Genomic DNA, 27,713 nt, shown 5'->3' with positions numbered 1-27,713 from the left:
CCTGAACTTTTCTTTGACCAGGAATTTGTTCAGGCCTCTCAGGTCTAGGATGGGACGCATCCCCCCTGTTTTCTTTTCCACAAGGAAGTACCTGGAATAGAATCCCTGCCCTTCCTGCCCGGGTGGTACGGGCTCGACCGCATTGGCGCTGAGAAGGGCGGAGAGTTCCTCTGCAAGTACCTGCTTGTGATGGGAGCTGAAAGACTGAGCTCCTGGAGGACAATTTGGAGGCAGGGAGGCCAAATTCAGGGCGTATCCGCACCGCACTATTTGGAGAACCCACTGGTCGGAGGTTATGAGAGGCCACCTTTGGTGAAAAAATTTTAACCTCCCTCCGACCGGCAGATCGTCCGGTACGGACACTTGTAGGGCGGCTATGTTCCCGTGGATCCAGTCAAAAGCCCGTCCCCGGCTTTTGCTGTGGAGGCGCAGGGGGCTGCTTAGGCGCACGCTGTTGACGAGAACGAGCGCGCTGGGGCTGTCCCTGTGCCTGACGAGGCCTTCGGGCCGGCTGGTTGTACCTACGCTTTGCAAAAGAATAGGGTGCAGCCTGCCGTGCCCGGGAAAAACGCCCACCCGTGGGGGCGGGTGCTGAAGGCGCCCGGTGGGAGAGCTTGTCGAGAGCGGTTTCCCGCTGATGCAGTTGGTCCACCATCTGCTCGACCTTCTCACCGAAAATGTTATCCCCCCGGCAAGGGACGTCGGCCAGTCTCTGCTGGGTGCGGTTGTCCAGGTCAGAGGCACGCAGCCATGAGAGCCTGCGCATCACTATACCTTGGGCCGCAGCACGAGATGCCACGTCACAGGTGTCAAAAATCCCCCTGGACAGGAACTTTCTGCACGCCTTCAGCTGCCTGACCACCTCCTGATAAGGCCTGGACTGCTCCGGCGGGAGCTTATCGACCAGGTCCGCCAGCTGTTGCACATTGGTCCGCATGTGGATGCTCATATAGAGCAGGTACGATTGGATGCGGGTCACGAGCATGGAGGACTGGTAGGCCTTCCTCCCAAATGAGTCCAGAGTGCGAGACTCCCGCCCCGGGGGCGCCGAGGCGGTATCCCTCGAACTCCGTGCCCTCTTGAGAGCAGAATCCACGACCGCTGAGTCATGGGGCAACTGGGGCCGCATGAGCTCTGGGTCAGAGTGGATCCTGTACTGGGACTCTGCTTTCTTGGGAATGGTGGGATTAGTTAATGGTCGCACCCAGTTCCGGAGCAGCGTCTCCTTCAGGACATTGTGCAGCGGTACCGTGGAGGACTCTCTAGGTGGTGATGGATAGTCGAGGACCTCGAGCATCTCGGCCCTCGGCTCTTCCACAGAGACCACGGGAAAGGGAATGCTTATAGACATATCCCGCACAAAGGAGGCAAAGGAGAGACTCTCAGGAGGTGAGAGCTTCCTCTCCGGTGACGGCGTGGGGTCCGAGGGAAGGCCCGTAGACTCCTCTGAGGAGAAATATCTCGGGTCCTCCTCTTCCCCCCACGAGTCCTCATCCTCGGTATCGGACATTAGCTCATGTAGCTGAGTCCGGTACCGGGCCCGGCTCGACGTCGAGGCACCGAGGCCTCGGTGTCGTCGAGCGGTGGACTCCCGCGCCGGCGGGGACGGAGCTCCCTCCATCGACGTCGACGGGGACTCCACCTGCGTGGCTGTCGAGACCGGCACCGCAAGCGGCGGCGGTGTCGACTGCCCCGGCGCCGGGCTAGAGCTCGCCGGCGCCACAGTCATCGGCGCCGAGGGCGCAAGCACCCCCGGCGCCGGCACAGCCTGGCGCATCAGCCCTTCCAGGAGCCCCGGAAGGATGGCTCTGAGGCACTCGTCCAGGCCCGCTGCCGAGAAAGGCGGTGGGGCCGGCAAGGGTGTCGGTGCCAGAAGCTGCTGGGGGCCAGGAGACGGCACCGAGGTGCCGGAACCCCGACGCGTCGGTACCTCCACCACCGACGGAGATCTCTCCTCTCTGTGATGACGCTTCGGCGTCGACACCTCCTCAGGCACCGAGGGCTCCCGGTGACGGCGCTTCTTGTCCTTCTTCCGGTGCACGTCACCGGTGCCGGAGGGCATGGAGGAGGAGGAGGTCGATCCCCCTCGGTCTCGAGGTACCGGGTCCGACAGGGTTCGGTCCCGTGGCTCACGAGTTGAGGGAGTGACCGGGGCCGACTGCCCACGCGGTCTCTCTACCCCACTCTCGCCGGCGGACCGGCGGGCCGACGGGACCTGTTCTCCTGGGGTCGCTGCCATCGGTGCCGATGTCTCGGGCATCGATACCGGTACCGAAGAACCGGCCTTCGATACCGATGCCGTCGAGGTCGACGTCGAGGGGCCGGCGCAAGTTCCAAAAAGACGGTCCCGCAGAACTTGCCTCGCAACCTGAGTCCGTTTCCGGAGACCGAGACACAAAGCACACGACTTGAGATTGTGCTCCGGCCCGAGGCACTGGAGGCACCAAGCGTGGGTGTCGGTCTGCGAGATCGGCCGGCCGCAGCGACCACACTTTTTAAATCCACTCGGGACCTTCGAGGACATCGACGGAAAAATCGCGTCGGCGAAGTCAAAGTCGGCAATGGTGGCTAAAATCACACCACGAAAATTGAAACCGACCGAGCGGCCACTAGGCCGCAACGAGGCGTCCCCGCTAGAAAGCGAGGGAAAAAGGAGGAGCGCGTGCTCCACACGCGCAAAATTCTTTTTTTTTTTTTTTTTTTTTGGATAACAAACGAAACTGAAAGAAGAAGAGGCCAAAAGGGCCAAGAGCGACGACCCGCGTAAACGCGGTCGAAAATTCCGGCGGCTGAAACGAGAGAGTTGCAAAAACACGACTCTCTCAGTCGCGGGAAAAAAGTAACTGGCGGGAGCGGTCGCGCACGGGCGGGAAGACGGCCGCGCATGCGCGGTGGGCGTGCCCTGCGTGCCGACCGTCCCGCGAAGCTTTTTCCGGTTGGTGGGGGCTGCCGCGGACGTCAACCCAGTCGTGAGAACAAGCAGCCTGCTTGTCCTCGGAGAAAGTGCTGTTACAGTATCCTATCCTGACCTGAGGAAGGGGGTTTTGTTCTCCGAATGTTAGTCAAAATGTATTAAAATTAGTCCAATAAAAAGATTACCTTATTTACATGTTCTATTATAAACATTTATTAACACAGCTACAATACTACTTTATCCTAAAGCAAAAAACAAAAATATATATTTTATTTACAGTTTGTTGTCTCTGGTTTCTGCTTTCCTCATCTTCTTTTCACCGTCTTCCTTCCATCCAGCATCTGTCTTCATTCTCTGCCATCCAGTGTCAGCCCTCTCTGCTGTTCCCTCCATCCAATGTCTGCCCTCTCTCCCTGCCCCTTCCATCCACATCTGCCCTCTATCTCTGCCCCTTCCATTCACTGTCTGCCCTTTCCCTTCCATCCACTCCACTGTCTGCCCTTTCTCTCTGCCCCTTCAATCCACCATTTGCCCTCCCTCTCCCATCCATTCAGGGTCTGCCCTCCCTCTAACTCCCCCTTCCATCTAGGATCTGTCCCCTCTCTCTCTGCCCCCTTTTTCAGCCCCCAGTGCCAGCCCCCTTCTCCCCCCTGAACACCCCCACCCCAGTCCCCTTCTCCCCTCCCCTTCTCCTGTCTGTGACCCCCACCCCAGTCCTCTTCTCCCCTCTGAACACCCCCACCCCAGTCCCCTTTTCCCCTCCCCTTCTCCTGAGACCCCCACCCCAGTCCCCTTCTCCCCTCCCCGTCTCCCATCTGAGATCCCCAACCCAGTCCCCTTTTCCCCTCCCCTTCTCCTGAGACCCCCACCCCAGTCCCCTTCTCCCCTCCCCGTCTCCCATCTGAGATCCCCAACCCAGTTCCCTTCTCCCCTCCCCCTGCCATCTGAGACCCCCACCCCAGTCCCCTTCTCCCCTCCCCTTCTCCCGTCTGAGATCCCCACTCCCCTCCCCCTCCCCTGTCTGAGACCCCCACCCCAGTCCCCTTCTCCCCTCCCCGTCTCCCATCTGAGATCCCCACCCCAGTCCCCTTCTCCCCCTTCCCTTTTCCCCTCTGAACACCCCCACCCCAGTTCCCTTCTCCCCTCCCCTTCTCCTGTCTGTGACCCCCACCCCAGTCCTCTTCTCCCCTCTGAACACCCCCACCCCAGTCCCCTTTTCCCCTCCCCTTCTCCTGAGACCCCCACCCCAGTCCCCTTCTCCCCTCCCCGTCTCCCATCTGAGATCCCCAACCCAGTCCCCTTCTCCCCTCCCCCTCCCGTCTGAGACCCCCACCCCAGTCCCCTTCTCCCCTCCCCTTCTCCCGTCTGAGATCCCCACTCCCCTCCCCCTCCCCTGTCTGAGACCCCCACCCCAGTCCCCTTCTCCCCTCCCCGTCTCCCATCTGAGATCCCCACCCCAGTCCCCTTCTCCCCCTTCCCTTTTCCCCTCTGAACACCCCCACCCCAGTTCCCTTCTCCCCTCCCCTTCTCCCATCTGAGACCCCCACCCTAGTCCCCTTCTCCCCTCCCCTGTCTGAGACCCCCACCCCAGTCCCCTTCTCCCCTCCCCTTTTCCCCTCTGAACACCCCCACCCCTCCCCTTCCCCCGTCTGAGACCCCCACCCCAGTCCCCTTTTCCCCTCCCCTCCCCTGTCTGAGATCCCCACCCCAGTCCCCTTCTCCCCTCTGAACACCCCCACCCGAGTCCCTTTCGCCTCTCTCCTTCCCCACCTCAGTCCCGTACTCAGTGGATATTGTGTATCTGGATTTTCAAAAGGCGTTTGACAAAGTGCCTCATGAAAGACTCCAGAGAAAACTGGAGAGTCATGGGATCGGAGGTAGGGTATTACTACGGATTAAGAACTGGTTGAAAGATAGGAAGCAGAGAGTAGGATTGAATGGTCAGTATTCTCAATGGAGAAGGGTAGTTAGTGGGGTCCCGCAGGGGTCTGTGCTGGGACCGCTGCTTTTTAACATATTTATAAATGACCTAGAGATGGGAGTAACTAGTGAGGTAATTAAATTTGCAGATGACACAAAATTATTCAGGGTCGTCAAGTTGCAGGAGGAGTGTGAAAGATTACAGGAGGACCTCGTGAGACTAGGGGATTGGGTGTCCAAGTGGCAGATGAAGTTCAATGTTGACAAGTGCAAAGTGATGCATGTGGGTAAGAGGAACCCGAATTACAGTTATGTCATGCAAGGTTCCACGTTAGGAGTCATAGACCTAGAAAGGGATCTGGGAGTCATCGTGGATAAGACGTTAAAAACTTCTGCTCAGTGTGCTGTGGTGGCTAAAAAAGCACACAGAATGTTGAGTATTATTAGGAAAGGGATGGAAAATAAACACAAGAATGTTATAATGCTTTTGTATCGCTCCATGGTGCAACCGCACCTCGAATATTGTGTCCAATTCTGGTCGCCGCATCTCAAAAAAGATATAAAGGAATTGGAGAAGGTGCAGAGAAGGGCGACGAAAATGATAAAAGGGATGGAACGACTTCCTTATGAGGAAAGACTGAGAAGGTTAGGGCTCTTCAGCTTGGAGAAAAGATGGCTGAGGGGTGATCTACAAGATAATGAGCGGAGTAGAGCGGACAGATGTGAAGCGTTTGTTTACACTTTCAAACAACAATAGAACCAGGGGACACAAGATGAAGCTAGAATGTAGTAGATTTAAAACAAACAGGAGAAAGTTTTTCTTTACTCAGTGTGTAGTTGGACTCTGGAACTCGTTGCCGGAGAATGTAGTGACAGCAGCTGGCCTTACGGAGTTTAAAGGGGGTTTGGACAGATTCCTGTAGGAAAAGTCCATTGAACATTATTAATTTTTGGGGGGGGGGGGGGAGGAGGGAGCCGGGTTCTTGAAGCCTGGATTGGCCACTGTCGGAGTCAGGATGCTGGGCTTGATGGACCTTTGGTCTTTTCCCAGTATGGCAGTGCTTATGTTCTTATGTCCCCCCCACCACCTTCCCACCCAGACTTGTACTCTGATAGTCCAAGTGAGCCTCCCCCCACCTTGGTTCCTACTTCCAGACAGAAAGTAACATAGGGATTCCTCTTGAGTTTAATAACGAGACATATATCTCATTATTGTGTCATGTTAAGTAACATTTTGCGTCCCCTTGGGCTCATTTTTTGAACATAAGGACTCCAAATCTGTGTAAAACGTTGCAACCGTTTCCTTGACCCCTTTGCTTCCCTAGCTTCCCAGGTTGCCAACAAATGTACCTGGTTCCTCCAGTGCCAATAAGGTGATGATTCTGGGGATATCCAGTATTGCAAAATACAATTACGAGCTACGAGACACATAGTAACATAGTAGATGACAGCAGAAAAAGACCAGTACGGTCCATCCAGTCTGCCAGGCAGGACAACGGGGGGTCTGGATGGACAGAGTACGGGCCCAGGTGTTCTCAGCTCCTCTGGCGCTGAGGGATGCGCCGGCCCCACGGGTGCAGCAGGGGTTACGGTTGATTGCTTCGAACCGCATCCCGGCGAAATATAAAGACCTGGCGTGGCTGTCCTTTCACGGTAGACTGTACGTCCGAGGAAATTTGAAATATCGCAATGTGCGGGATAGAGGGTGCCCACGGGAGGAATGTGCTGGAACTGAAGAGACGATGGAGCATTTCCTGGTGAGGTGCCCATTTACAGTCCAGGTCTCTGACCGGGTTTCCTCGTTGCTGCAGATCCCCAGTTTCCGTAACTACAGCTATGCGGACTGGGTGTATGGCCCAGAGGGTGGAGGGGGACGCGGGGATCCGGTAACACGCTTTTTGATTTCTGTGATATTGCGGTACTGCCTCTGAATGGCGTGCTGCAGGGTGTCCCTGTATCAGGAGGTCCGGCCGGCAGAGGTAGTCAGCTGGTATGTGGTAAGGGCGGTACAGGAAGCGGCGAAGTGGGAAAGGGTGGAAAAAGGGGTGGGGGTGGCTTCGAGGTGGTGGAAACACGTGAGGCTTAAGCCGCCATGAGGGGACATGCTACCCAGGGGATTGTGTGCCAGTTGTCTGAAGGGGTTTGGGGGGTTTGATCCATTGTATTATTGAGGAGGGGGAGGGGGTGTACATAGATAGACAGACCATGTCTAGCTAGGAGCTTGGGGTTTGATTTGCATGTCCGGTTTTCTTCTTTGGTTTTTCTAATAAACAGTTTCCACTGTACTATTGAGGAAGGGGAGGGGGTGTACATAGATAGGAGGACCATGTATAGCTAGGGGCTTGTTTTTGATTTGTATGTTATTTGTTTTTAGTTTTTTCCAATAAAAAGAGTTTTCCAGTCTGCCCAACAAGGTAAACTCATATGTGCTACTTTTTATGTATACCTTACCTTGATTTGTACCTGTCCTTTTCAGGGCACAGACCGTATAAGTCTGCCCAGCACTATCCCTGCCTCCCAACCACCAGCCCCGCCTCCCACCACCGGTTCTGGCACAGACCGTATAAGTCTGCCCAGCACCATCCCCACCTCCCAACCACCAGTCCCGCCTCCCACCACCGGCTCTGGTACAGACCGTATAAGTCTGCCCAGCACCATCCCCGCCTCCCGCCACTGGCTCTGCCATCCAATCTCGGCTAAGCTCCTTAGGATCCATTCCTTCTGAACAGGATTCCTTTATGTTTATCCCACGCATGTTTGAATTCCGTTACCGTTTTCATTTCCACCACCTCCCGCGGGAGGGCATTCCAAGCATCCACTACTCTCTCTGTGAAAAAATACTTCCTGACATTTTTTCTTGAGTCTGGCACAATCCTTTGGCACAATAACCGGGCACCCTTGGTTTGTGTACTAAAAGCGTGTTGCGTATCTAACACATAATGTGCCCAAGTCCCAGTCACTAGGGTCCCCAAAATTTGACACATGTATCTCCTAATGCGTTCCCAGAAAACACGCTCCCCTGGGCAGTTCCAAAAGGCATGAAAAAGAGTATGAGGGGATTGTCCACACTTAACACACCTGGCCTCCTGCGAATTTCCCATATGGACCAGTTGTTGTCTAGACATATATGCCACCATAACCACTCTATAGCCACATTCTCGTAGCCGCTCATCAAAAGCCAAAGCTGGAATATCCCTCAGCGTGGCTCCCACATCCCAGCCTACTAGTGGCCCTCCCGATTCCTGTTCCCATTTATTTTTGATTTCTAAGAAATTTTTGGTGTTGTTCCTTTTCACTAGTGCCTGATGCAATGAAGACACTGACAAATCCCTTACCTCCATTTCTTCAAAAAATGCCCTTACTTTATGTCCTAATCCGGGTATTCAACAAGTCCTGGTTTAGCGCTAATATGCAATGTTTAACTTGGGAATAGGCAAAGGGATTTCCACAGTTGTCTCCAATCTTAGCTTGCAGCACTTCATAACTCATTAGGTCCCCTGTTTCTCCCATTAAATGCTCCACTCTCGTGACTCCCAATCTCTCCCACTTGAGTAATGTTAAATTATCTTGCCCAGGCCTGAAATCCATATTACCTCTCAAAGCCAGTTGATCTGATATCGAAGGGTCCCCCCCTAATCTCTTAGCCAAGAACTTCCACGCCTCTCTTAACGGTTGCAGTAATGTACAGTATTTTTGATGAGGCGGAAGCTGGGCCTTTTTATGGTGTAGCAATGTAACAAAGTCATAGGGGGCATAGTACTCCCTCTCTAGCTCTATCGGGGTAAACACACTAGTTTGACCTATCCAGTCTCCTAAATGTCGCAATAAGTATGCTTGATTGTACAAGTACAAATCCGGTATCCCGAGTCCTCCTTGCCGCCACCCCCCTACCATACTAGAAAACTTCAATTTAGGTTTCTTCTTTGCCCAGCAAAAGATACTAAAGGTTATATATATATATTCTTTAGGTCTTTGTGGAGTAAGCGGAGCTGGAGTGTCTGTAGTACATATAGCCAATGAAGGAATATCACCATTTGTATAAGATTTCACCCTACCTCGCAGGGACAAAGGGAGACCTTCCCACTTTCCCAATTGATTCTTCGTATCCTCCAACAGAGTGGTGATGTTGAGATCATATAACTGCTTCAAGTCCATGGTCAACCTAATTTCCAAATATTTAAATGATCCCTCAGCCCAACTCAGTGGAAAGTCCGGGCCCAACATCCGTCTCACCTCCATCGAGGATGCCAAAGCTTCTGACTTGCTTAGATTTAAGCTCAGCCCCACGTAATCCCTATATTCCCTCTATCTTAAATTCACTCTTACCTCACTGTATCCCTTTTACTGACGGATTATCCAAGATGTCTCGTATCAAAGGATCCAATGTTACTACTACTTAACATTTCTAAAGCGCTACTAGGGTTATGCAGCACTGTACAGTTAGCACGAATAATAACGGAGACAAAGGGTACCCCTGTCTCGTACCTCGACATATGGGGAATAATGCCGACTCCACTCCATTTACCAGAATCTTAACTCGCAGAGAATGATAGAGTGCTTTAACTGCAGATGTAAACCGTCCTACCAATCCATAGGCCTTCATAGAACTGAACAAAAAGTCCCATTGTACCTTGTCAAATGCCTTTTCCACATCAAAGCTTACTAGCAGTGATGGGGAACCTCTCTGCCTTAGCGTCTCTAATGCCCCCAATATTCTCCTCAGGTTTTTGGCTACTGCCCTCCCTTCCACAAATCCCAGTTGTGATTCATGTATCAATTTTGGTAAAACTCTTGCAAACCGAGTTGCCATGATCTTGGCCAACAACTTTGCTTCCACATTTAATAAAGAGATAGGACGATAAGACTCTGGTTTCAAGGGATCCTTCCCTGGTTTTGGTAGCACTACAATCTGCGCCCATGACAAGCCCGGTGCCAACTGTTTTACTTCAACCATTCTATTGAAATACCTAGTTAAAGCTGGTGTTATAGCATCTCCCAGTATTTTGTAGAACTCCATTCTGAATCCATCCGGTCCTGGAGCCTTTAACAAGTGGCCTTTTGCTATCCCTAAGGTTACCTCATCCGCCTGTATTGGGTGGTTCAACATATCTAAATCTTTCTGAGTTAGCTTGGGCAGTTTGAGATTGTTCAAATAAAGAGAGCCTGGTAAACCCTGATCTGGGGGGCTATCATATAGACGGCCATAGAATCCAGCAAAAACCTCACAGATATCAATATCTTTATGCACCACGGTTCCTTGACTATCCCTTGACTATCCCTTAACTGGAGAACTCTCCCTTTACTGCCTCTAGGGCGTGCTAGGCGTGCCAAAAGGCAACCTGTTTTATTACCATATCTATACAACTGGTATTTATAATTCATTTGAGATTTGACGGCACGTTGATGTAACAATTCATTCAGCGCCACCTGCAGTTCCAACAGTCTACTTCTGTGGGCCACCAACAGAGTCTGTCTGTATAGCTTACGGGTCTTACACACCAAAGAGCTTAGTCTAAGAATCTCCCGATTACGCGCTACTCTAATATAATGTGAATAGCTGATGATTTCTCCTTGTAATACTGCTTTAGCTGCATCCCAATACAAAACCGGATCTGTCTCATGGTCTGCATTCAAAATTTCATAATCATTCCATCGGTCTCTTATCCTTTCCTTGAAGGCCTCATTTCCATAGAGCTCTACAGGGAATTTCCAAGAGCCATATTGAGGGTTGGGTGGCCTACCTCCCATTCCATGTATACCCATGCATGGACCGATATTGCATAGGGTCCAATATTTATCGTTGTGACTCTACCAAACATTTTCTTTGCAATTAGCAAATATCCTTGCCTGCTTAGAGTGCGCACGTGACATGTGGGTGTAATCCCTTTCCGTTGGGTGCAGCACTCTCCATGCATCTATCAGGTCCGCCAAACTACTTAATCTCTGCAGGCCTCTACTAGATGCCCCCGCATCAGTCCTCCGACCCTGTGAACTATCCATCAGTGGGTCCCACACCGTATTAAAGTCCCCAACCACCACCATACTCTCATTAGGATATCTAAGTAGCTGTCCTATCAATGACTACTACTACTACTACTACTATTTAGCATTTCAATGAGTTATAAAACTGCTTATCATATTGATTGGGTGCATACCAGCACTCTTTGACCCTGAAGGTCCATTTCAACCAAAACATATCTTCCCCCCGGGTCCAAATGAATAACTCGAACTGCCATTGCCACCCCTTTGCGTACTAACACCACTACCCCTCCCTTCCTTCCCTTGGCTTCCACCGAAATACATTCCCCCACCCACCACGTTTTCAGCTTAGCATGTTCTACTTGGTTCAGATGTGTTTCTTGTAAAAGTGCTATATCTATTTTATGTCTCTGTAGGTGTTGCAGGATTTTAGTCCTCTTTATGGGGGAGCTAATGCCCCCTATGTTCCATGTGACTAGTTTTATCATCAACAGTGTATATCTGTTATCAACATAAGTCCTCCTATTCTCCCCAGGGCGATGTCCCAGCCTCCACCCCCCCAGGCAATCCCAAGATCGCTGCACACACTTCCTCTTCCTCGCCCTTATGACCTCCCGCACTCCTATGCTGCCATGTGTTCTACTCTGCATGTTACTTATACAAAACCTATAATTCTTTAAGATCCCCCCAGCTTCCCGTCCCTTCCTTCCTACCCTCCCCCTTCCCCTCTCCCCCCCCCCCCCCACAACCTTTGCTCCCTGCAAGGGAACCATCATGCATTGACACCTTCCCACTTCTCCCCCCCCCCCCCGGCCCACATTACAGGATTCTTTTAGACCCCAGCTTAATCCCCTCCCCTTTTTAAAAGATATTTTTACAGTGCTTCTCTTAAGCCACCGACAAATCTATACACAGACCCCTTACCCTACATTTCTTAGCCCCCATATCACACAGCCCCTTAACTGTTATTCAACACTACCTAGTTCCCCTCCGCTCTCAATCCCCATTACCATCTTGTTGCTGAGGGGCTATTACAACCTTAACAGTCTTAACATTTTAACAACCTGCCCCATTTGTGCATTGCATTGTCCCCACATTTCGCTGCCCAAACAGCAGACACCTGAGTATCCGGCTCTCGTTCCTTCCCCTCAAACGATGCTTCAATGAATAAAAGTCCCGTTACTGCTTCAAGGTGGTGCGCCTCTGTCTGCATTAAGCGCGTGTTCCTCTTCCAATTGGGTCACGAATCCCCTCGCTTCCTCTGCTGACTCAAAAGATCATGCGATCCCTTTGTGGCTGACCTTCAGTGTGGCCGGGAACATTAAGGTGAACCGCACCTTCATGGCGTACAGCTTTGCACAAATCAATAAAAACGCTCGTCGTTTCCCAGAGACCCCTGCTGAATAATCCTGAAAGCACAGGATCCTTTTGTTCTCATACATTAAAGTACTCTCCGATCTTAAGGCTTGAAGAATATATTGCTTATGGGCAAAATTCAACACCCTCAGTATTATCACTCTCGGTCTGGAGCCATTCGCCTGGCGGGGTCCTATATGGTGCGCTCTCTCCACCCTTAAGGGCCCCATACTGGTAGGGAAGTTGATTTTATCAGCAAGCCATCTTTCCATGGTAATTGCCAGGTCCTTGCCCCCCAGATTCTCAGGGATCCCCACCAGGCGCAAGTTGTTTCTCCTCAATCGATTCTCCAAATCCTCCACCTTCTGCACCAAAGCCAAGAGCTGCTTTCGGAAACTTTTTTGCTCCCCCTCTATTTCTGATACTCTGTCCTCCACCTCACTTGTTCTTGTCTGAAATGCCACACATTTGCGGGTCAGATCATCCATATGCGATTGCAGCTTCTCTAGCTTTGTATCTATTGGTGTCAAACGCCTCTCCAACAGTTCCTCTAGCACTGTGGTCATCTCCGAAGTGATTTCCGCCACCCATGTGGAGGAAATCGAGGTGCTGGCGCTGCTCGATGGAGACGCCATCTTGGATTCTGCCAATTTATTTCTCAGCTTCTCTTTTTGTGCTGCTTTTGATGCCATTTCTCCTCTCCCGGTCCTCCAATCTCGTTAACAGGTACTCCGCGCCCTTTCTGCCTTCAGATGCTTGCTTTTGGGGTGACCGAAAACGGCCCTATGTGCAGGGTGAGAAGTCAGGGGCTGGAGAGCTCTTCACTTGCCACTGCTCTCCAGCATGGTGTCACGTGATCCCTAAATGAGGGTATTTCAATGCAGAAGTGTCCACTTAGGTGCATAAATTACCAGAATACTACTATTTTCACAACTTCTTATGCCTACAGCTAGGCAGCTCCTTATAGAATTACCCCAGTATAGTAATTTCATAAGCACAGACAACTGATCTTCAAAGTTCAAGTATTTATTTATTTATTTGTTCATTTCTTATATGTATCAAGAGGGCAGTTTTCAAAGTAATTTCTATGGGTAAAAAGCATGCTACTTGCTACCTATATGCAGGTAAAAGTATGTGCATAGTTCAATAAAGAAAGTGTTTTTCTCTGAGAATAAGCAGAATATAAGTCCTCACATAGATATAATGCTGCTGGATGGAGCTCAGAGTCAGAACATCTTTTTAACATACTCTACTGAGTATGGAAAAACATCCTGCTTCATCTTTCATGGAGGGCCCCTGTCAGCTCTGTTTTTAACATGGAGCCCAAGGACAGAAGTATACTCATTGATCACAGTAAAATTGAACTTTTTAACACTGCGTATTCATTTGGTCCCCCTCAGATCAGTTTAGTTGCCCTTCTGTATTACTTAGTGCTTTTATCTGATTTTTCAGGTTTTCATTGTTTTTTTCTCAGCCTCAGACTTTTACTGGTATTGGTGCATTGAGCAAGCATTCATTAGTTGTTCTTCCAAACAGTCATTTGATTTTGCTGCACCTAGTTTTGGTCAATGCCCCAGATAAAGAAAGCAGAGGACAGTGGTTTCACAGTGATCCCTTGGTGCAGCTGAATAAAGTGTGTTACCAATTCTTATGAGGTATCTTGGTGTCTCTAGATGCTGGGCACAATATCCTTAGTCTTCCCAGAGGTATTTGAAATAGACAAATGCATATCAAAAGGCTCTTATTTTAGATAAATTGGATCCAGCTGCATTAGTGGCATCAACCTTGAAGAGCCTTGAGCTGCACTAAATGCTAGTGGTCATTAACATTGAGTTTGAAATAAGAATCCAGCAGAAGCCAGGGAGACAAAGCATTCTTTAGTTCTTCCCCCCTGATAAAAACAAAGGGTTCTGCTTTATTGGTTTCAAAATATCAAGTAAAAGCGAAGAAGCATTGGCATAAGTATCCATCAATGCACAATGCCAGGTTCAGGAGAAATAGATTATTCCCACAGAGACCGCTCACCATAAAAAAAACCCAAAATACTGGGTATCCCATCCAGTATGCAAAGGCTCAAGATACAACCACTGAAACATCTCAAGTAGTTTAAAGAAAATCACCTTTCCTCTTACTGCTCATGTCCTATTAGGATTTCTTTATACCAATAAATAGGATGTCTTTGTTCCATTTTAGGCCTCAGGAGCTTGGCAGTTTTCTAACACAGAAAGAATTCAAGATGGTGTTCATAGGCCTTTTAATTACCAGTCATGCTCCTTATATTTGAAGGACACTTACACCCTCATAGAAACACATCCAGGACATGTATCAGATTTGTAAATGCGGAACACCATTTCCAGTATTACATACTACGTTTTGATCTAATGTCAGCACCAAGAGGATAATTCTTTAAGAAGGCACCTAGATTAAGGCACTAGGCAAGCCCCTATTTGAACTCTATTCTATAAAGAAAAGTAGGTGTCTACTTTTCTTTATTGAATACTAGCATGTGGCCGAAAACGTGCCATAGAGGTGGTGTAAATGCTCATGCCTAGATTGCATGTAAGTATGCATGTAAATATGTGCCCTACCAAACTCTGTCCATGTTGAATGCCCATCCACAAAGTACGTGCCATCACATCTTGGTGCATTATTACAGAATACTGCTTAACCAGAAATTGCTCATTTAAGTGCACAAATGACTAGAATACTGACATTTACACATGTTCTTGCCACCTAAAACTAGGTAGCTCCTTATAGAATTACCCCCAAGCACATACTTATTCTAACTTTGTAATGATGCCATTATGATAATTGATTAGTCCAGCATAAATCTCAGTCTCAGCACTGCATTTCAAAAAGTCTCTCCCTCAGGGAGAGAGCTTCCTTCAACTTCTCAGCATCCTACGCTGTCATCACTGTAATGTTTGGATAAACATTCTGGGCTTATATTTATTTATATCCGTCATCAGGATATGTCTCAATGATTGGAATTTTGTCTTTACAATCATATAACTATCCAAAACACTGCTGCTAGGCTCATTTATAGAGTCTCTAAATTCGACAGGGTATCTCCCCTTCTCATTAAATTGCACTGGCTTCCTATAAAAGTGAAAATCATTTTCAAAATCTGTACTTTAATCTACAAGATCATCTATGGCCTAGCACCAAATTTCATGCTAGATATGGTTGAACTTCCCTCTTACAACACTATCTCAGGCACAAGAGACTATCTTGCACTACATTTTCCCTGATACAAAAATATTAAATATAAGTCCATACTGGCTAAAGATTTCTCTCATCTAGGTACTAAGTGGTGGAATACCATCCTGAGAGAAGTCAGATTTATTAATAGCGAATGATACATACCTGTAGCAGGTGTTCTCCGAGAACAGCAGGCTGATTGTTCTCACGACTGGGTTGACGTCCACGGCAGCCCCCACCAACCGGAACAAAACTTTGCAGGCGGTCCCGCACGCAGGGCACGCCCACCGCGCATTCGCGGCCGTCTTCCCGCCCGTGCGCGACCGTTCCCGCTCAGTTGAATGACAAGCCAAAGAATGAGTAAAAACGCAACTCCAAAGGGGAGGAGGGAGGGTAGGTGAGAACAATCAGCCTGCTGTCCTCGGAGAACACCTGCTACAGGTATGTATCATTCGCTTTCTCCGAGGACAAGCAGGCAGCTTGTTCTCACGACTGGGGTATCCCTAGCTCTCAGGCTCACACAAAACAAGAACCCAGGTCAATTGAATCTCGCAACGGCGAGGGCATAACAGAAATTGACCTACGAAGAACGACTAACTGAGAGTGCAGCCTGAACAGAACAAATCGGGTCCTGGAGGGTGGAGTTGGATTCAAACCCCAAACAGATTCTGCAGCACCGACTACCCGAACCGACTGTCGCGTTGGGTATCCTGATGGAGGCAGTAATGTGATGTGAATGTGTGGACAGATGACCACGTCGCAGCCTTGCAAATCTCTTCAATAGTGGCTGACTTCAAGTGGGCCACTGACGCTGCCATGGCTCTAACACTATGAGCCGTGACATGACCCTCAAGAGCCAGCCCAGCCTGGGCGTAAGTGAAGGAAATGCAATCTGCTAGCCAATTGGAGATGGTGCGTTTCCCGACAGCGACCCCTTTCCTATTGGGGTAGAAAGAAACAAACAATTGGGCGGACTGTCTGTGGGGCTGTGTCCGCTCCAGATAGAAGGCCAACGCTCGCTTGCAGTCCAATGTGTGCAACTGACGTTCAGCAGGGTGGGTATGTGGTCTGGGAAAGAATGTTGGCAAGACAATTGACTGGTTAAGATGGAACTCCGACACCACCTTTGGCAGGAACTTAGGGTGAGTGCGGAGTACTACTCTGTTATGATGAAATTTGGTATACGGAGCATGAGCTACCAGGGCCTGCAGCTCACTGACTCTGCGAGCTGAAGTAACTGCCACCAAGAAAATGACCTTCCAGGTCAAGTACTTCAGATGGCAGGAATTCAGTGGCTCAAACGGAGGTTTCATCAGCTGGGTGAGGACGACATTGAGATCCCATGACACTGCAGGAGGCTTGACAGGGGGCCTTGACAAAAGCAAGCCTCTCATAAATCGAACGACTAAAGGCTCTCCAGAGATGGCTTTACCCTCTACACGATGATGGTAAGCACTAATTGCACTAAGATGATTCCTTACTGAGTTGGTCTTGAGACCAGACTCTGATAAGTGCAGAAGGTATTCAAGCAGGTTCTGTGCAAGGCAAGAACGAGGTTCTAGGGCCTTGCTCTCACACCAGACGACAAACCTCCTCCACTTGAAAAAGTAACTCTTCTTAGTGGCATCTCTTCTAGAGGCAAGCAAGACCCGGGAGACACCCTCAGACAAACCCAACGAAGCAAAATCTACGCCCTCAACATCCAGGCCGTGAGAGCCAGAGACTGAAGGTTGGGGTGCAGAAGCGCTCCTTCGTTCTGCGAAATGAGGGTCGGAAAACACTCCAATCTCCACGGTTCTTTAGAGGACAACTCCAGAAGTAGAGGGAACCAGATCTGACGGGGCCAAAAAGGCGCTATCAGAATCATGGTGCCGTGGCCTTGCTTGAGCTTCAGTAAGGACTTCCCCACCAAAGGTATGGGAGGATAAGCATACAGGAGGCCGGTCCCCCAATGGAGGAGAAAGGCATCTGACGCTAGTCTGCCGTGTGCCTGTAGTCTGGAACAGAACAGAGGCAGCTTGTGGTTGGTCTGAGAGGCGAAAAGGTCCACTGAGGGAGTGCCCCACTCTCGGAAGATCTTGCGTACCACTCTGGAATGGAGCGATCACTCTTGCGGTTGCATGACTCTGCTCAGTCTGTCGGCCAGACTGTTGTTTACGCCTGCCAGGTATGTGGCTTGGAGAAGCATGCCAAACTGGCAGGCCCAACGCCACATCCCGACGGCTTCCTGACACAGGGGACGAGATCCGGTGCCCCCTGCTTGTTGATGTAATATTGCAACCTGATTGTCTGTCCGAATTTGGATAATTTGATAGGACAGCCGATCTCTGAAGGCCTTCAGTGCGTTCCAGACCGCTCGGAGCTCCAGGAGGTTGATCTGAAGATCTTCTTCCTGGAGGGACCACAGTCCTTGGGTGTGAAGCCCATCAACATGAGCTCCCCATCGCAGGCGAGATGCATCCGTCGTCAGCACCTTCGTGGGCTGCGGAAAATGGAATGGACGTCCCAGGGTCAAATTGGTCCGAAGAGTCCACCAGTGCAGCGATTCCCGGTGGCTTGGCACCACCGGGAAGCTAGGGTCCATTGAGCAGATCTCATGTGAAGACGAGCCATGGGAGTCACATGAACAGTGGAGGCCATATGACCCAGGAGTCTCAACATCTGCCGAGCTGTGACCTGCTGAGACGCTCTGGCCTGGGAAGCGAGGGACAGGAGGTTGTGGGCCCTCGCTTCGGGAAGAAAAGCCTGAGCCGTCCATGAATTCAGCAGAGCTCCTATGAATTCCAGAGATTACACTGGCTGGAGATGGGACTTTGGGTAATTTATCACAAACCCCAGCAGCTCCAGGAGGTTTGTGCATGGACCGGAGAGCCCCTGCCTCTGAGGTGTTCTTGACCAGCCAATCGTCGAGATACGGGAACACATGCACTCCCAGCTTGCGTAGATATGCAGCAACCACCACGAGACACTTTGTGAACACCCGTGGTGCAGAGGCGAGCCCAAAGGGCAGCACACAATACTGAAAGTGCCGTGTCCCCAGATGAAATCTGAGATACTGTCTGTGAGCTGGCAGTATCGGGATGTGAGTATAAGCGTCCTTTAAATCCAGGGAACATAGCCAATCGTCTTTCTGAATCATTGGTAGAAGGGTGGCCAAGGAAAGTATCCTGAACTTTTCTTTGACCAGGTATTTGTTCAGGCCTCTCAGGTCTAGGACGGGACGCATCCCCCCTGTTTTCTTTTCCACAAGGAAGTACCTGGAATAGAATCCCTGCCCTTCCTGCCAGGGTGGTACGGGCTCGACTGCATTGGCGCTGAGAAGGGCGGAGAGTTCCTCTGCAAGTACCTGCTTGAGATGGGAGCTGAAGGATTGGGCTCCCGGCAGGCAATTTGGTGGAGTGGAGGCCAAATTCAGGGTGTATCTGCACCGGACTATTTGGAGAACCTACTGGTCGGAGGTTATGAGAGGCCACCTTTGGTGAAAAACTTTCAACCTCCCCCCGACCGGCAGATCGCCCGGCACTGACACTTTGATGTCGGCTATGCTCTGCTGGAGCCAGTCAAAAGCTCGTCCCTTGCTTTTGCTGGGGAGCCGAGGGACCTTGCTGAGTCGCACGCTGCTGACGAGAGCGAGCGCGCTGGGGCTTAGCCTGGGCCGCAGGCTGTCGAGAAGGAGGATTGTACCTACGCTTGCCAGAAGAGTAGGGAACAGTCTTCCTTCCCCCATAAAAATGTCTACCTGTGGAGGTAGAAGCTGAAGGCTGCCGGCGGGAGAACTTGTCGAAAGCGGTATCCCGCTGGTGGAGCTGCTCTACCACCTGTTCGACCTTTTCTCCAAAAATATTATCCGCATGGCAAGGCGAATCCGCAATCCGCTGCTGGATCCTATTCTCCAGGTCGGAGGCACGCAGCCATGAGAGTCTGCGCATCACCACACCTTGAGCAGCGGCCCTGGACGCAACATCAAAGGTGTCATACACCCCTCTGTCCAGGAATTTTCTGCACGCCTTCAGCTGCCTGACCACCTCCTGAAATGGCTTGGCTTGCTCAGGAGGGAGCTTGTCCACCAAGCCCGCCAACTGCCGCACATTGTTCCGCATGTGTATGCTCATGTAGAGCTGGTAAGACTGAATTTTGGCCACGAGCATAGAGGAATGGTAGGCCTTCCTCCCAAAGGAGTCTAAGGTTCTAGAGTCTTTGCCCAGGGGCGCCGAAGCATGCTCCTTAGAACTCTTAGCCTTCTTTAGGGCCAAATCCACAACTCCAGAGTCGTGAGGCAACTGAGTGCGCATCAGCTCTGGGTCCCCATGGATCCGGTACTGGGACTCGATCTTCTTGGGAATGTGGGGATTAGTTAAAGGCTTGGTCCAGTTTGCCAGCAATGTCTTTTTTAGGACATGATGCATGGGTACTGTGGATGCTTCCTTAGGTGGAGAAGGATAGTCCAGGAGCTCAAACATTTCAGCCCTGGGCTCGTCCTCCACAACCACCGGGAAGGGGATGGCCGTAGACATCTCCCGGACAAAGGCCGCAAAAGACAGACTCTCGGGAGGAGAAAGCTGCCTTTCAGGGGAGGGAGTGGGATCTGAAGGAAGGCCATCAGACTCCTCGTCAGAGAAATATCTGATGTCCTCCTCCTCCTCCCACAAGGCTTCACCATCGGTATCAGACACAAGTTCACGAACCTGTGTCTGAAGCCGTGCCCGGCTCGACTCCGTGGAACCACGGTCACGGTGGGAGCGTCGAGAGGTAGACTCCCTCGCCCGCACCGGCGAAGCTCCCTCCGCCGACGTCGTCGGGGAGCCTTCCTGGGAGGCGACCGCAGTAGGTACCGCAAGCGGCACCGATGTCGGAGACCACACCCCGGGCAAGGGGCCAGCCGGCGCCTCACTCGACGGTACCGGTGGTGCAAGCACCCCCGGTACCGGAGGGGAAGGGCGCAACAGCTCTCCCAGGATCTCTGGGAGAACGGCCCGGAGACTCTCGTGCAGGGCGGCTGTGGAGAAAGACATGGAAGCCGATGCAGAAGACGAAGTCAGTTCCAGGCGTGGAGGCTGTTCCGGGCTGTCCAAGGTGGAGCGCATCGACACCTCCTGAACAGAGGGTGAGCGGTCCTCCTGGTGCCGATGCCTACTGGGTGCCGACTCCCTCGGCGACCCAGAGCTCTCGGTACCGATGCGGGAAGGAGACCGGTGTCGATGCTTCTTTGACTTTTTCAAACAAAGCATGTCACCGGAGCTTCCCGGTACCGACGAGGAGGACATAGAATCCAACCGTCGCTTCCTCGGGGCCGAGGCCGAAGAAGGTCGGTCTTGGGGGGGCTGTACCGCAGGAGCCCTCAGGGTAGGGGGAGACCCACCCGAAGGCTCACCGCCAGCAGCAGGGGAATGGACAGCCCTCACCTGCACTCCAGACGAAGCACCACCGTCCGACGACATCAGCAGAAGCGGAGGTCCCGGTACCACCGATGCCGACACAGCCTTCCAATGCCTCGGCCCCGACGATGCAGAGGGTCGATGCCTCGATGCAATCGATACCGTCGTGGCCGAGGGCGGAGGTGTTGACGTTGACGCACTCGATACTCCCGGTGCCGATGCCAACGAAGAGCCCAAGAACAAAACGTTCCACTGGGCCAATCTCGCTACCTGAGTCCTTTTCTGTAAAAGGGCGCAAAGACTGCAGGCCTGCGGGCGGTGCCCAGCCCCCAGACACTGAAGACACGACGCGTGCCTATCAGTGAGCGAGATTACCCGGGCGCACTGGGTGCACTTCTTGAAGCCGCTGGGAGACTTCGATGACATGGGCGGAAAAATCACGCCAGCGAAATCAAAACTCGTAATTGCGGTAAGGCACCAAAAAGATGGGGAGAAAAAAACTCGACCCGAGGCCTCAAGAGGCCTACCCCGAAAACGAAAGAAACTTAACGGGGCCAAAAAGTAGAAATAGGGGGAAGGGAAAAAGACCAAAAGGCCCTTCTCCGGAATCCCTTTTTTTTTTTTTTAAGCGAAAAGTCAAAAAGACGCGCGAGGGTCAACTTAAGGGGCGCGAACAGCACAAAACACGACCGTTCCGAGCGCGGACAAAAGAAGACTGACGAACACGAGCCGGTTCGGGTGGGAAGACGGCCGCGCATGCGCGGTGCGCATGGGCGCGCGAGGACTAGCAAAGGACTTTGCTAGTGAAGTTTCCGATTGGAGGTGCTGCTGTGGACGTCACCCATCAGTGAGAACAAGCAGCCTGCTTGTCCTCGGAGAATATTCGCTTTCCTAGCCGCAGAAGCACACTGAGCAGAAGGTTTCAGTGTATTATCGACGACGACACCCAGATCCCTTTCTTGGTCCGTAACTCCTAACGTGGAACCTTGCATGACGTAGCTATAATTCGGGTTCTTTTTTCCCACATGCATCACCTTGCACTTGCTCACATTAAACATCATCTGGATGGACTGGAGCAAGCTGGAACAGTCAGACTGGAACAAGCTGGAGCAGGTGGACTGGAGCAAGTTGGAACAGACGGATTGGAGCAAGCTGGAACGGACGGACTGGAACAAGCTGGAATAGATGGACTGGAACAAGCTGGAAAAGACGGCTGGAACAAGCTGGAACAGATGGACTGGAGCAAGTTGGAGCTGAAGACAGCGGCGCAGCGGGACTAGAACACGCTGGGACAGACGGGCTGGAGCAAGTTGGAACGGATGGACTGGAACAAGTTGGAACAGATGGACTGGGACAAGCTGGACTAAAAGTCAGGAACAAGCTGGACAGATGGGCTGAGACGAGCTGGAGCAGAAGGCAGTGGAGCAGCAGGACCGGAACAAGCTGGAACAGACAGACTGGGAGAAGCAAGAGCAGAAGCAGAGGAGCAGAGCAGCGGACTGAAAGAATCTGGACTGGAACAGGCCAGAGCCGAAGGACCGGAGCAAGCTGGGACAAAAGGACCAGTGGCAGATGGACAGGGCAGCAGGGCAGCCGGGCAGAGGTAAGGACCAGAGCCAGCACGGAATCACAAAGACATGAACAGTGGGCCTGAGGGAGGGGATCAACACCAGGGCCTAGGGATCAACTGCCCCAGGTCACCTGGCTCCCCACGCTAGAAGGAACAACAGCAGGGCCTAGGGGTCAGCTGCCCCAGGTCTCCTGGCTCCCCATGCCAGAAGGGACAGTGCTGCGATCGAGGAGATGGCCAGCAGCACTCCCTGACGCTGATCACCCGCTGCCTCGCCCCCCACCTCAGTCACCCGGCCCACGCTGCGCCAATTATCCGCTGCCTCGCCCCCCCCCCCCACCCTGCTCGAGCCAAGGACACTAGGGACAGGAGATTGTCTGCCCTTGCCTGGGGGAGATAAGCTTGAGACGTCCGTGTGTCCAACAGAGCTCCAATTAACTCCAACTTCTGAACCAGGACAAGGTGGGACTTGGGATAATTGATTACAAACCCTAGTAGCTCCAGCACTCGAATAGTCATTCGCATGGACTGTAGAGCGCCTGCCTCTGAGGTGCTCTTCACCAGCCAATCATCGAGATAAGGGAACACATGCACTCCCAGTCTGCTTAGCGATGCTGCGACAACTGCCAGGCACTTTGTGAAGACCCTGGGTGCAGATGCAAGGCCAAAGGGCAGTACACAGTACTGAAAATGCCAGGTTCCCAACCGAAATCGAAGATACTTCCTGTGATCTGGGAGTATCAAGATGTGAGTATAGGCATCCTTTAAGTCCAGAGAGCATAGCCAATCATTTTCCTGAATCATGGGAAGAAGGGTGCCCAGGGAAACCATCCTGAACTTTTCTTGGACTATGTATTTGTTCAGGGCCCTTAGGTCTAGAATGGGATGCATCCCCCATGTTTTCTTTTTCAAAAGGAAGTACCTGGAATAGAATCCCAGCCCTTCTTCCCCTGGTTGAACGGGTTTGACCACATTGGCCTTTAGAAGGGCGGAGAGTTCCTCTGCAAGTACCTGCTTGTGCTGGGAGCTGAAGGACTGAGCTCCCGGTGGGCAATTTGGAGGCTTGGATACCAGATTGACGTGGGCAATTTGGAGGCTTGGATACCAGACTGAGGGTGTATCCTAACTGGACTATTTGAAGAACCCACCTGTCGGAGGTTATAAGAGGCCACCTTTGGTGGCAAGCCGTCCGGCACGGATACTTTTTTCTGAGGCTATGCTGCACTGGAGCCAGTCAAAAGCCTGTCCCTTGCTTTTGCTGGGGAGCCCTAGGGGCCTTAGGCGCACGTCGTTGATGGGAACGAACGTGCTGGGGCTGAGCTTGAACAGGGTGCCAAGAAGCAGGAGTGTACCTATGCCTGTTATAGGACTATGGAGCACTCCTCTTCCCTCCAAAAATCCTCCTAGAGGAGGAGGTGGTAGCAGCAGAAGACGCCCGGCGGGAGAGATAATCCATAGCATCATGGTGCTTTTTGATCTGATCGACCATGTCCTCTATTTTTTCTCCAAAAAGATTATCCCCCCCGGCAAGGAACATCCGCCATTCGCTGCTGGGTCTTCTGATCCAGGTCAGAGACACGCAGCCTTGAGAGTCTGCACATCACTATACCTTGAGCAGCTACTTGAGATGCCACATCAAAAGTGTCGTAAGACTCCCTGACCAGGAATTTGCGACACGCCTTCTGCTGCCTGATCATCTGGTGAAAAGGTTTGGCGAGCTCTGGAGGAAGTGCTTCAACCAAACTGGAGAGTTGCCTCACCGAGTTCCACAAGTGGATGCTTGTGTAGAGCTGGTATGTTTGGATCTTGGCGGCGAGCAATGTGGCCTGATACATTTTCCTCCCAAAAGAATCCAAGGTCCTAGACTCTCTGCCTGGGGGCACTGAGGCATAGTCTCTAGTACTCTTGGCTCTTCTGAGAGCAGAGTCCACCACCATGGAATCGTGAGGAAGTTGGGCCTTCACCATTACAGGCTCTCCATGGACTCTGTACTGGGACTCGGATTTTTGGGGGACCACTAAATTAGAAAGAGGGAACGACCAATTTTGCATAACTACTTCCCTGAGCATATTATGCAAGGGGGCCGTTGCAACTTCTGCGGGTGGACAAGGATAGTCCAAGACCTCGAGCATCTCAGCCCTGGGCTCATCCACAAAAAGATGAGAAAGAAAGACTCTCAGGTGGAGACATTCTTCTTTCAATTGGTGGAGTAGGATCAGAGGGAACCCCACATGACTCTTCCTCTGAAAAGTATCTGGGGGTCTTCCTCCTCTTCCCACGAGTGCTCATCGTCAGTATTGGACAAAAGCTCTCTAAGAGCAGCCCGAACCCGAGCCTGTCTCGACGTCGAGGATCGACGACCTCGTGGGGGTGTCGAGAAGTCAACTCCTGCCTGGACTCCGGCGAAGCTTCCTCCACCGACGTTGAGGGGGAGTCGACCCGGGTGGTGGCCGACGCCGATACCACAAGCGGTACCGAGGATGGGGACCTCAGCACAGGCAATGTCCCAGATGCTGCTTCCGCAGTCAGTACAGAAGGCGCAAGCACCCCCGACACCGAAGCAGACTGGAGCAGCAACCCTTCCAGAAGCTCTGGAAGAAGGGCCCTGATGCGCTCGTTGAGAGCTTCCATCGGAAAAGGCTGGGGGGCCGGTGCAGGAGTTAGTGGTAGAATCTGAGGGGGCTCGAGAGCTGGTACCAGGCTGCCAGATGACCAACGCAACGGCACCTCCTGTATGCAGGGTGAGCGATCCTCCTGGCACCGACACTTCTCGGGTGCCGACTCTCTCGGCTCCCTCAGTACTGTGCATGGAAGGAGAACGATGACAGTGCTTCTTAGCCTTCGCTCGATACCCGTCATCGAGACTCCTCGGTACCGAAGAGGAGGACGTGGAATCCTCACGCCTCCTCGGGGCCGGGTCCGACGAAGGTTGGTCCCGTGGGGCCTGCATAGCAGAAGGCCTCGAGACAGGTGGAGACTCACTCGATGCCTCGCTGCTCCCAGCACGATGCGGTTGTTCGGCAGCCATTACCTGCGCTCTCGATGTCGATGTCGAAGGACCAGACCGATCCACAAAGAGTTTCTCACGTTGAACCTGCAAAATTAAAAGATGCGATTGTGCCAACAGAAAAGGCACAAAAAAGAGAAAAAAGGGGAAAAATCCCAACCGCGTGGCCAAAAGTAGGCCGCAATGAAAAAAAAGAAAACTTATAACTAATGTGAAAAAACTAAGAAAAATAAGGCTAAAACTACTTAAAAAATTTTTTTTTATTTTTTTTTTATATTTAGAAGAAACTAAACAAAAAAGGAGGCAAAATAAAGAGAAAAAAACTGATACGCGATCTCCTGGGCCGAATGCAATACCGAGCTTGAAAAAAACTCTGTGTTGCCACAGTCACGGAAAGCGAATGCTACATACCTGTAGAAGGTATTCTCCGAGGACAGCAGGCTGATTGTTCTCACTGATGGGTGACGTCCACGGCAGCCCCTCCAATCGGAAACTTCACTAGCAAAGTCCTTTGCTAGCCCTCGCGCGCCCGCGCGCACCGCGCATGCGCGGCCGTCTTCCCGCCCGAAACCGGCTCGAGCCGGCCAGTCCAGTATGTAGCAAGACAATACACTTCAAGGGAAGACACAACTCCAAAGGGGAGGCGGGCGGGTTTGTGAGAACAATCAGCCTGCTGTCCTCGGAGAATACCTTCTACAGGTATGTAGCATTCGCTTTCTCCGAGGACAAGCAGGCTGCTTGTTCTCACTGATGGGGTATCCCTAGCCCCCAGGCTCACTCAAAACAACAACATTGGTCAATTGGGCCTCGCAACGGCGAGGACATAACTGAGATTGACCTAAAAAAATTACCAACTAACTGAGAGTGTAGCCTGGAACAGAACAAACAGGGCCCTCGGGGGGTGGAGTTGGATCCTAAAGCCCAAACAGGTTCTGAAGAACTGACTGCCCGAACCGACTGTCACGTCGGGTATCCTGCTGCAGGCAGTAATGAGATGTGAATGTGTGGACAGATGACCACGTCGCAGCTTTGCAAATTTCCTCCATGGTGGCTGACTTCAAGTGGGCTACCGACGCTGCCATGGCTCTAACATTATGAGCCGTGACATGACCCTCAAGAGCCAGCCCAGCCTGGGCGTAAGTGAAGGAAATGCAATCTGCTAGCCAATTGGATATGGTGCGTTTCCCTACAGCCACTCCCCTCTTGTTGGGATCAAAAGAAACAAACAATTGGGCGGACTGTCTGTGGGGCTGTGTCCGCTCCAGATAGAAGGCCAATGCTCTCTTGCAGTCCAATGTGTGCAGCTGACGTTCAGCAGGGCAGGAATGAGGACGGGGAAAGAATGTTGGCAAGACAATTGACTGGTTCAGATGGAACTCCGACACAACCTTTGGCAGAAACTTAGGGTGAGTGCGGAGGACTACTCTGTTGTGATGAAATTTGGTGTAAGGGGCCTGGGCTACCAGGGCCTGAAGCTCACTGACTCTACGAGCCGAGGTAACTGCCACCAAGAAAATGACCTTCCAGGTCAAGTACTTCGGATGGCAGGAATTCAGTGGCTCGAAAGGAGGTTTTATCAGCTGGGTGAGAACGACATTGAGATCCCATGACACTGTAGGAGGCTTGACAGGGGGCTTTGACAAAAGCAAACCTCTCATGAAGCGAACAACTAAAGGCTGTCCTGAGATCGGCTTACCTTCCACTTGGTAATGGTATGCACTGATTGCACTAAGGTGAACCCTTACGGAGTTGGTCTTCAGACCAGACTCAGACAAGTGGAGAAGGTATTCAAGCAGGGTCTGTGTAGGACAAGAGCGAGGATCTAGGGCCTTGCTGTCACACCAGACGGCAAACCTCCTCCAATGAAAGAAGTAACTTCTCTTAGTGGAGTCTTTCCTGGAAGCAAGCAAGATGCGGGAGACACCCTCTGGCAGACCCAAAGAGGCAAAGTCTACGCCCTCAACATCCAGGCCGTGAGAGCCAGGGACTGGAGGTTGGGATGCAGAAGAGCCCCTTCGTCCTGCGTGATGAGGGTCGGAAAACACTCCAATCTCCACGGTTCTTCGGAGGATAACTCCAGAAGAAGAGGGAACCAGATCTGACGCGGCCAAAAGGGAGCAATCAGAATCATGGTGCCTCGGTCTTGCTTGAGTTTCAACAAAGTCTTCCCCACCAGAGGAATGGGAGGATAAGCATACAGCAGACCTTCCCCCCAATCCAGGAGGAAGGCATCCGACGCCAGTCTGCCGTGGGCCTGAAGCCTGGAACAGAACTGAGGGACCTTGTGGTTCACTTGAGATGCGAAGAGATCCACCAGGGGGGTGCCCCACGCCTGGAAGATCTGTCGCACCACACGGGAATTGAGCGACCACTCGTGAGGTTGCATAATCC

The sequence above is a fragment of the Microcaecilia unicolor genome, chromosome 7 (assembly GCF_901765095.1).
Source record: "Microcaecilia unicolor chromosome 7, aMicUni1.1, whole genome shotgun sequence".
Taxonomy (NCBI): domain Eukaryota; kingdom Metazoa; phylum Chordata; class Amphibia; order Gymnophiona; family Siphonopidae; genus Microcaecilia; species Microcaecilia unicolor.
Note: the sequence above shows the minus strand (reverse complement) of the source record.